Raw genomic sequence first — 11,561 nt, forward strand, 5'->3', positions numbered from 1 at the left:
CTTGAAACTTGAGAGGAAGAGACTGAATGTGATTACGGTTTTGAGCATTGGTTGTATAGGAGTATCTCACGGTGTGTGCCAAACCCATCAATGATCTCATTTTGTATTAAATCAAAGCACTGAACATTTTTGTTTCATCAGCAATACTTTTCTCAATGAAAATGATTTCCCAAACACTGTGGCGAGCAATGGGGGATTTCCCTTTTGATGTGACCTCTCAATTCCAAACGCCCTACAAAGCAGCGACTGCTCCCACTCAGTGTCAAAACAGAAAAAAACTGTCACACAGCCTGGTTCCGCTCTGTGTGAATGCAGAGGATTGGGACTGAGGGCACCACGGCTCTAATCTTGTTTGGAGGCCATTGAAAGCAGCCGGAGCTACTTTGAGGGCGCTTCCATTCAAGCACAGGTTTTTTCCGCTGTAGAGAGAATAATCCCTCGCATAGATACAACATTAAAGTAGCCAAGCATAACACACAGAGGCTGAATTTCAAATCCACCCATTTGCATCTTGGAAGTGAATGAGTGCCAACAATGGGGCCCTGCCTGCCTGTGTTCACACACAAGCTTGTTGTTTTACTGCATACCGTGTGTGTAAATGTACAGCCAATTACGTCCACCTACACGCAAGAAACGCTGTAAGAAATGTACATTTCCTACTGAACTGATTCTCATGAGCAGTTTGCAGAAAGCAAACCATAAAATAGTCTTTGTTCAGGAATGTACAGTCAACAAAAAGCATGCAACCTTGCGTTCATATTGTAAAGCGGTGGTTTTCTCACACTGATTGGTTAAAAACGTGACGCCTGTGCCTTCTCAAATGAATATGCTTAATAAAATCATTAGTGTATGCCGAACTTTGGTTGTCAACTTATTGTTGAAATCCACAGTGAGTCATCATTTCTTGGAGTTTGTTGACAATGATCTTTAAAAAAAAAAAAAAATTGAAAACATGGAATTAAAACATGTCTGGTTTTATTACAACATTTGGAGATATAGTAAATGCTTTCCATTGGACAGCCACACATTTGTTGAATGGTTATCTTTTAGCTGGAAATTAAACAAGAACTAAAAAAAAACCCAACTAAACGAAACTAAAAGGGGCCGCACGGTGGTCGAGTGGTTAGCATGTTGGCCAACACAGTAACAGTCTGGAGATCAGGAAGACCTGGATTCGATTCTCCCTTGGGCATTTCTGTGTGGAGTTTGCATGTTCTCCCCGTGCGTGCGTGGGTTTTCTCCGGGTACTTCGGTTTCCTCCCACATTCCAAAAACATGCATGTTAGGTTAATTGGTGACTCTAAATTGTCCATAAGTATGAATGTGAGAGTCAGTGCAGCTGGGTTAATGTCTATATGTCCCCTGTGATTGGCTGGCGACCAGTCCAGGGTGTAGCCCGCCTGTTGCCCAAAGTCAGCTGGGATAGGCTCCAGCATGCCCCCGTGACCCTAAAGAGGAGAAGCAGTATAGAAAATGGATGGATAGATAAACTAAAAGGGGCACCAAAAGAGGTGAAGCACATTTAGAAATAAAAAGCACATAGTTTTCGAACCTTTTCAGACCCAACATCAGTTATGTCTAAACGCAAAATTCATATTTACCACGAAATATGCTCTAGAAAATCTGTTTTTCAGGGAGTAGGGGACAACGCAGTCATTCCCTGAGGGGAGTCTCATCATGCCATACTTTTAAAACATTTAATCGACTACACATTTAAGAAGAAGAAAATATATGACTAATGTTGAGCATGAAACTTAACGAAAACATCACAAGCTTTTAAAATATAAGCTTCAACAAATAAAAAGCCACTTCTACTCCAAACCTGACCAGGATGTGAATCATTTTGGGAGGTGGAAGAAGAAGGTTATGGTGGACTGGCACAGTAACTGATGCTACGGTGGATAGTTTAGGGGTGGGAATTTTGTCTTAAGCGATGAGGCAAAGGAAATTACAAAATCTGTCGGGACGGAACAAGAGATGCACCCCCACAGAGTGCCCCCTCCCCCAAACCTTACCTCCACCCTGACAGATGGAAGTGTGGGCGGTTGGGTTGATGGGCTACTGGGATTAAAACACTGTGGGCCCCATTTTACACCCTGAAGACTGTCACTCTGCAAGGTGGGGTGCATATGTGGCAATAGTCACTGTGTGAGTGAGCGTGTGTGTGTGTGAAGTGAGTGCAGCCGGGTTAATGTCAAAACAAGTAAGGATGCTTCCCGTCCCTTGAACCCCCCTCTGCTCCAGCCACCTTTATCCAATGAGCAAAGCATGAGGTGGGGAGGGGATCATCTCAGTAACCTTAATTGAGCTCCTTTTAATTAATCAGCTCATCTGCAGAGGCCTGGTACCTGCAGTGGAACCCCCTCTATACCGCCTTTATTTGACTCCCCCCAACCCCCCATTCACCCTCTCCAACACCAACAAACCCCCCCAAACACAACATCCCCACGCTGCTGCTGTGACATTGCGGTAATGAGGTAACACAGCTACAATGTCATGGAAATGTTGTGGAGACGTTATCTGTGGGAGCTCATCACACATGCTGATGATGATCCTGATCCCCTTCCATGTTTGTGTTGATGAGTGTGTTCATAAGCTGCTGCACCTCTTCTGCAAATAACGACAAGATGCAAACCATAATGATGGAAAGAAAAGGCCGAGTGGTCGTGAAATCCAGGACATTTCCAAAAGTGGTTCTCAGTATTATGCCATTTTTTAAACGATACTAAGAAATTGTTTTCTCAGAAATGTGAGCTGCATCTGCAACCTAAAACATTCGGCCTCCGCTTTATTGTGCACACACCAAAAGTAGTACCCAAAAAATTTGAGCGCAAGTAAATTTCCAGGAAAACAACTTCAGTTCACACCATCATCATGTGTGACATGGTGAGATGTCAGCAAAGCTTGTGAGACCGCAGCTCCGTGAGCAGCTGAAGAAATAGTGTCTTTAGCTTTTTCTTTGGCTTTTTTGTGTTTTTTTTTTCATGATGCCACCACAGGCAAAGAGTGATGCAAAGAAGAAAAGTGTAATGATAACCATAGAACTGCAAAAGGAACTTACAGCAAAGAGACAGAAAGTGTCTGACTGATCTATACAATAAACACCAATGACTGGAAACACCTTCCTAATCCTGCTCCATGATGATATGTCAACTGTCTTCTACGGGGGAGTAGTTTTACTTTATTTGAGTTTTTGGGCCCCACAGTAGCCTAAGGTTAGCATGTCTGGCTCATAGTCTGAAGATGCAGTTTCAAATCTTCATTGGAACATCTCTTAGTGTCACCCTGAACGGGATAAAATCACTGTTGCCATCTCCTCAGTAAGAAAAGTAGCTATTGGCTGTCCTAGAAGTCGCTAATTTGTATATTATTATCATTTTACATAACAGATGCTGTAGGAAAAAAACATAACCTCGTAGGAGAGACAAAAAAATGAGTAAAACACCTTAATTGCATTTACAACTACAAATGAACTTGATTCTTGGTTTGTTCATTTAAAATCGGCGATCACTTCATCAAAATAACTGGAATGTTTTATCTCGGGTCAGCGCCTGTGAAAGTCTAGACAGCATACCAATTACGTCCGGACTCGCCTCCAGCCGCCACCCTTTATCTTGCAGTTAGGACTACTTGTTTCTTTTATCACACAACGTTCTCCCATCACGCGTTCCGACACACTGACGGGTGAGTGACCAAGTCTGAATGACGCTTGAATGTAATGAGTAGTACTTTAACAAAGATTAAGAAACATTTACGTTTTAGATCCTGCTCTGTAAAACAGGGCGAGATCCACCTGTATGGCATTGAGCCTGGTGCATCCGTGATTCATGGATGCATAGACCTCCGCTATTGTGCCGGGGGAGCTGACTGCACACGGACCGCTCGTGACTGGTTTGGGGTGGAGCGAACCTCAGCAGCACCCGCAGCTTCTCAGTGAGAACAGAAACTGCAGAACAATACGTGCTTTCACTGTTAAGTCCCTAAATTCTTTCAAACTCTCCAACGACACCATAAAAAGTCACTAGATTTGTCGTTAGTCGCTTTTCAGAAAATATGTCGCCAAGAGGGTTTGGAAAGTTGCCAGATTTAGCTACAGAGTCACCAAGTTGGCAACACTGTACAAAATGAATGCGCTAAAAATTTAAGAGCACATTATCCTGAATTGGTGGAGAATAAATGTCACTCACAATCAAGGCTAACCTTTATGTTGTCGTTGTTCCGAAGTGACAGTGTGTGCTTTGACAACACTATCTCTTTAAACGCCGGTATGTGAGGCGCTGTCGCCACATGACCCTAATCACAAGTGGTGTAGAAAATGGATGATAGATTTAATATTACACTATTTTAACTTGTTTTTATACTTGTATAACAGTTAAGAATGTTAAAATGTTATCTTAAAACTAGGACTGCCAAATGATTAAATTGTTTAATCACATTAATCACAGTTTTCATTCGTATTAATCACGATTAATTGCCAATTTGCAACTATGTCAATTTTTACTGTATTTCATGAACAGACAGATAAATGACAGGACACAATTTTATATATTTGCATGCATTAACAGTTCCAAATGAAGTGAAAATTCAATCAAGCTGAAAGATACCAGTCGTCTGAAAATCTATTTGCCTAACACGAGTCTCTTTAATGGCAGCGCAACATTTGAATCAGACATTAACTTTATTTATAACTGTTATTATGAGCAATGACAGTGAGTGAGTGGATGTAATAATATCCACTTACTGTTCTTCTGTCTTTCAGCTTATTCATGCATCACAAAGATGACGTAGTGATGTTCAGAGGAGTGTCCGTGAATGCACCTCGTGCGTGTGTGGCAAAAAAGAGGAGCAAGTGTTGTACCGAGGATGAACGGAGAGACCGTTTGAGTTGGAGTTACAGATATGGTGTTGGACTGCTGTTGATGTGTTCAGGTCAGAATAAAGTTTTAAAAGAGCATCAGACTCTGTGGGGGGGGGAACGCTACACTGTGCCTCTTGACTGCCATCATAACAGAAGGGTGTGGTTTGCCCTGATGCACATGCGTTAATTCCATTAAAAATGTTAACGCAATTAATGAAATAATTTTGTTACCGCCATTAACGGTGTACTTATTATAAAAATACAATATAAGCATAGGTTATATTGCACAATTTGCAAGACACTACAACTTGAAAAAACTGCACTTATTGCAAGTATAATGCATGCTGTCAGCTTCATTTGAATATGAAATCAATTACTGAAACTAATGTTGTAAATACCCCTTGTTAGCAGGGAAAAGTTCTTGAATACGGTTGGATAGTGTGCTAATTTGCAGTGAAATCTAATCCCAGGTTACTTCACATAAAAGGCATTATACATATTTTAATGGTGTGGTGGTTGTTTTCCAAGCAATTTTCTGCCAGAGTACATTTTTAATTTATTCATATTTAATTTATTGGTCTCTGCATAGCCACTCAGTAAAAGCAATCAACAACAGCATGTATGGGCCTCATGAAGACACAGCTCTCCTTGCCAAGCAGCCTCTGCATGAGGATAAACTCCCCTCTCCTGTGTGCATTCAGTCAGGAGGATATCTCCTCCAAAGAGACTGTTCGCTTCTCATAAACAGCCTTTTAATCATCGAGAAAAACGGCGGGAAATGAAAAATGTGCCCACCTTTGAATGGTACAAAACATTTCAATTTATGTGGACTGTGACTACCGCCGCTGCTGCCAGAATATTCGGGGTCGGGGGCGGTGCCCTCACCTCGGCACCCCCCCTACTCCGCTTCTCTCTCTCTGGTACTTCCTGCCCTCAAACGCTTCTGCACTTGAATTGGTTTTGTAAAGCGCTGGCACTAATTTAGTGTTGTGCAACTGCAGTTCTTATCACCCGACTCCCCATGCACATACACATGCACACGCACACACTCCAAATATCTATCGACCCACTGACACACCTTGAGGAGGGATCCACACAACCTTACGCATGGAAATGATTTCAATTAATTACCGCTCCCCTTTGACAAGGCAGAGAGGATGAGGGAAACAAAGAAGAGCCGACCACAGAAGCATTCCTCTGGTGTAATGTGCACCATGTGTAATGAGCAGCGGAAAGGTCATTTGACACATTTCTGCCAGAATGAATTCATTTATTCCGAGCACTTAATTCTGCAGTCACCTCATTGGTGCACGGCTTGGCAGCGCACAGAGTGGGTGCATTACCACAAGTGGAGGCTTACTTTCCTCCCATCTCAAAGTGCTGACCACAGGTCTGTGGGAATGCCAGAAGAGCAGAGAGATAGTGAAATGGAGTGTGGGAGATCCAATCACCCTTTCTCTCATATCCAAATCACCTCCATCACCTTCAGCATAATTGGAGCGTTCATTACAGTTCAGTAAAAATGCAGCTTGCAATTAGGTGGGTAATTTAAAAGTAGACTTGTGGAGAATGAGAGACTCGAGGGGTCACGATACAGGGTCACAGTCAAGTAAATAATGGGAATTGGTCCCACGGGGTTTGGAAAACCACAAAGGCGGATATAGTAGTGGAGCAAAATGCAACTTTTCGCAGAAGAAGGGCAGAAATTCAATCATCGGACAGAAAATAAAATGCCCCCTGCGCCCTCTCAACATTGCAATAATTACAAGGGGGCTGCAATTTACTCCATGCTGATGATATGAGAAACACTTGTGTGGTGACTGGAAACATTCTTAAGGGGGCTGGAAATGCTGTACCTGTGGAGAGGTAATTTTTTTTTCTATACTGCTGGTGCTCATTAGGGTGACGGGTGAGCTGGAGCCTATCCCAGCTAACTTTGGGAGAAATGCGGGGTACACCCAGGACTGGCCACTAGTCAATCACAGGGCACATACAGTATAAACAACCAGTTATACTCAGATTCACACATATGGACAATTAACCTAACATACGGTGGTGTGAAAAAGTGTTGGCACCCTTAGTGATTTCTTATTTTTTTACGTTTGTCACACATGTCTCAGATCATCAATTTAAATATTAGTCATTGACAACACAACACAAAATGCAGTTTTGAAATGAATGTTTTTATTATTAAGGGAGAAAAAAATCCAAACCTACATATTTCCCCCCTAAACCTAATAACTGGTTGAGCCACCCTTAGCAGCAACAACTGCATTCAAGTGTTTGCAATAACTTGCAATGAGTCTCTTACAGCAAGTCCACCAGCAGGTGGACTAGCTGGTGTGTTCTGGGTCATTGTCCTGCTGCAGAACCCAAGTTTGTTTCAGCTTGAGGTCACAGGTCCTTCAGGATTTTTTTTTGGTAGATAGCAGAATTCATGGTTCCATTTATCACAGCAAGTTTTCCCGGTCCTGAAGCAGCAAAACAGCCCCAGACCGTCACACTACCACCACTATATTTTACTGTTGGTATGATGTTCTTTTTTTGAAATGCGGCTTTACTTTTACGCCAGATGTAATGACACACACCTTCCAAAAAGTTAAACTCTTGTCTCATCAGACCACAGTATTTTCCCAAAGGTCTTGGGGAACATCAAGATGTTTTCTGTATGTACAGTGTATATATATATATATATATATATATATATATAGATATAGATATATAATTGCACATGCGTTTGATTATTATATTTTTTTACACATACTATTCAGTCCACCAAATGATTGCATGGTCAGTGCCAAACATATTCCGGCCACATTGCAGTGAAAGATGCAAAATGTGCAGCCTGAGGTGATGTCCTGTTGAACTTCTGTACTGTTTTTGCATTTCTTTAGTAGGATCATTTGACTAAAGTTAGAGCAAAAACACACCATGGCTCAAAGGAAGCATATTTACCTTGTTTAGGTTTAAAAACAGAGTCCTGCTCCTAGGGTTATTTTATAAACTTCACAAAGACTGGAGAACAATGTCTCCACAGTGGCGCCTGCAGTCACTGCTGATAACATGATTTTAGATTCTCTTTGAGAGACTTAAACGCTATTGCTACAAATCTTTGTGTTTATACCCTTGCAAAGCTCCAGCTAATGACCATGTTTTTTTCTTGGTGAAAATGCATCTACATTAAATATGAATAAACACATCATGACGAAATAATTACCCAATGGTCTTGGGTGTAGCTGCTCTACAGAGGCCTAAGACTGTAGTAATAACAAAAACAAAGCACGATAATGAGTTTCCACACTGCAGCGAAGGCTAATCATGAGTTTTGGATGAGGAAAAGCCACACACATCTCAAGCAGAGTCCTCATAGTTGTCAGAAAAAAAGAGGACAATGAAAAGTATGCTTACTTATTGGAAAGGATGTCCAGAGGAACATGTTAGGATGACATACGGCGCGCTCTCACAGAGCAGAGGGGTGTACTTTCTCTCAACCCTTTTACCACTCAGGAGGCAGATTGGACTTCTCACTCTCAGCAATACTCGGCATTATTGTCCATTATCACACCGCGGTCCATGTGTAAGGTGACAGTGGTGCTCTGATGGAGAGGCGACAGGGGGGGACCTGGACTGCAATAACATATTATTAGCTTTTTTTCACAGCTCCACTGGGCTGGATTTACACTGGATATCCAGAGCCCTTCGAGGGCAGCCTACTGTCACCGCTGTGTCCACCAGCAGAGCAATAGCCACTGATAGCCAGATGTGTGTGCACGCTCAATAGCCACGCTCCCCTGCAAGGCACACACCAGGGATGTGACTAGACACTCACTGTCCACTTCATTAGGCACACCTGCACACTCTGATAACATCCAATATAAGAGATGTATCAACAATTCTGCCTTTTAAGCGGTTCTTGCTTTGCGCCGATCACCTCTGCAAAAAGTTTCATGTAAGTCAGCGGTAGAGTTTTTGCATAATCCTGCTGACTAACCACCGGTGTAACCACACTTGGCCAATTTTACGGTCATGGTTTATTAGTTTCAGACATGCTTAACTAGTTAGATTGCATAATTACATTTACTCAAATCAACATGTCTGACCAGAAGTAGGAAGAAAAGTTTATTTAATCCCACCTTTTCTTCATATGTATTACTGATGAGTCATTCACACTATGTGTTAACATGTTGACACAATAATTCATGTGTTTACATTTTGTCGTTCAAAAGTTTGTTCATTTCCTGTACTGTGCCACCATTTTAGTCGTAGCAATAGATGCTTATATGCAGTGATGAAAGAAAAGCAAAGTTTTAAAAAATACATAAGCAAACAGGAGTAAAAAATATATATATATAAAATATAACTTGTGCAGTGATAATGGAGAAATTAAAAGATGTAAAAAAGAGGGACATAAAATACAAGGACTCAAAATGAGTCAAACCCACAGCATACTTGCTCACCTGCGACTACTTCCATGTGCATAAAGACTCGTCATCTAATTATTGTGATCTCTCCTCTCGCAAGCAATTAAAAGACAGCACAATCGAAATAATCACACAATGTCTTGACTGGAAATAATCCACAAAATCAAGGACATTGCAGGAATACAGCAGAATAGAAGTGATGGGACAAGCAATCCGGCTGTAGCACAGATTCCCAGTGTGAGTGCAGGCCAGAGAGGACGCACAAACTGACCAAATAACAGACGGCGTTCCACTATAGTTTTGAGCTTACTGACATTTTAATATCAGTTTGCAGGTATACGTAATGTTGTGGCCGTGTAGTGTGTATGTACATACTTAGTGTTGGTATCATTGTGTGCGTATGGTCACATACTTAAGCATTGCAATGCCTTGTGACAGTGAGTGGAGCACATGTTCACCTTCCTGCTTAATTCCACATGTTCCTGCCCTTGGTAATGTTAACAGCCTCCCTGGTGACTGATGTCTCCTGTCCCAGCCCTGTTTATAAAACAATCAGAACTTCGTTAAGGGACAATAACATCAGCCAGGCTCAATTATGGTGACATTTTGCTGACAAGCAGATTGCCTCGCCCACCCATCGTTTTTTTTTTTTTTCAATTTTAATGTAAAATACTGATGTGCCTGTATTGCACGTTGTGGATGAACTTTGGGACAATCGATGGTATTGATGAATCATAGATCATACAAGTCAACAAGACTGACACCGGAGGACAGAATTCCTTTCACGCAGAAAGTCAACGTTGAAATGTAATCATAATCAGACAAAGTGAGTTATGTATAATCAATAGCACAATTAGGATAGTAAGTGGGACGCGTTCTTTCAATCCAGACAATAAATGCATTCATTGGGGCTGCAGTATTCTTATTACATGCATGTGTAAACCTGGATAATCCTCTACTCTGACATTTGCCTCGATTACATTCATATCAGAAATCAATACATATTAAAGTTGCCTGATAAATATACAAGTCCGTCCATCCATTTTCTATGCCGTTTGTCCTCACTAGAGTCACTGAGGTATGCTGGAGCCTATCCCAGCTGACTTTTGGGCGAGAGGCAGGATACACCTGGACTGCTCACCAGCCAATCGCGAGGCACATGTAGACAAACAACCACTGACTCTCACATTCATACCTGTGGACAATTTACAGTCTCCAGTTAACCTAACATGCATGTTTTTGGAACGCCGGAGGAAACCAGAGAAAACCCACACAGGCACGGAGAGAACATGCAAACTCCACGCAGAAATGCCTGAACCTGAGATTCAAACCTAGATCTTCCCAATCTCCAGACTGCGTGGCCAACATGCTAACCACCGTTGGCCACCATACGGCCAAATATACAAATCCTCACCATAAAAAATATTCTATAAAAATATGATTCAAAAAACACATACTAACCTTGCGTTGTGGAAATATGGAAGCCATCTTCATTCAAAACGACACTGACGGAAATTTTTCGACAGGGCGCGAGATGGTTAAATCCAGTGAGAGCATGGCATTTGATTTTCTTTTGTTTGTGCTTGGAAATCCTGGAAGGATTGTACAGTGTTGGAAATAGTAGACAATGCAAGCGGAGAAACGTAGAGCAGGAAAAACACAAATAATGAGATGGTGAACAGGCTCAATTGCACTGATGGACCTAGAGTTACTGTATCTGGGGTTGGAGTTGATGCTGGTGGATGGTCCAGGATAGGCAACTCACTGCTGATTGGGCACATTGATCTGTACACTCATTGGACACGTCATTAGGTACACCTGCACAATGAAGTTTGTTTCACATCAAGATCAGACTGGCAATCAAACATGAGCATTATTATTAGACTGTGCTGGTGATGATGTGGCCGGTCTGTGTACACACACGCACACATTTTCACACAAATATGCAGTATCACAGTTAATTGTTTCCAGGTCCAACCGACTGTGATAAGTGAATTTCCCCGAAGTTGGATTCCTTATTTATAAATGAAATTATGATTACATCATTACATAGAAAACCTGTTTACAACCTTCTAAATATGCCTTTTAACATTAGAGCTCTCCAGACAGGAAATAACACCCCTATATTCACCTTTACACTAGTATTACCCAATATAGTTAACATAATAAGAGTAAATGAGCCATTTAAGACATTCATGACTTGTGCTTGTGTGTGTTGCTGTAAATGTGTTCCCTAGGGGAACTGAGTGAAGGGCGGAGAGGAAGTGACGTCAGGGGTTCAG

Source organism: Dunckerocampus dactyliophorus, chromosome 3 (genome assembly GCF_027744805.1).
Source record: "Dunckerocampus dactyliophorus isolate RoL2022-P2 chromosome 3, RoL_Ddac_1.1, whole genome shotgun sequence".
Taxonomy (NCBI): Eukaryota; Metazoa; Chordata; class Actinopteri; order Syngnathiformes; family Syngnathidae; genus Dunckerocampus; species Dunckerocampus dactyliophorus.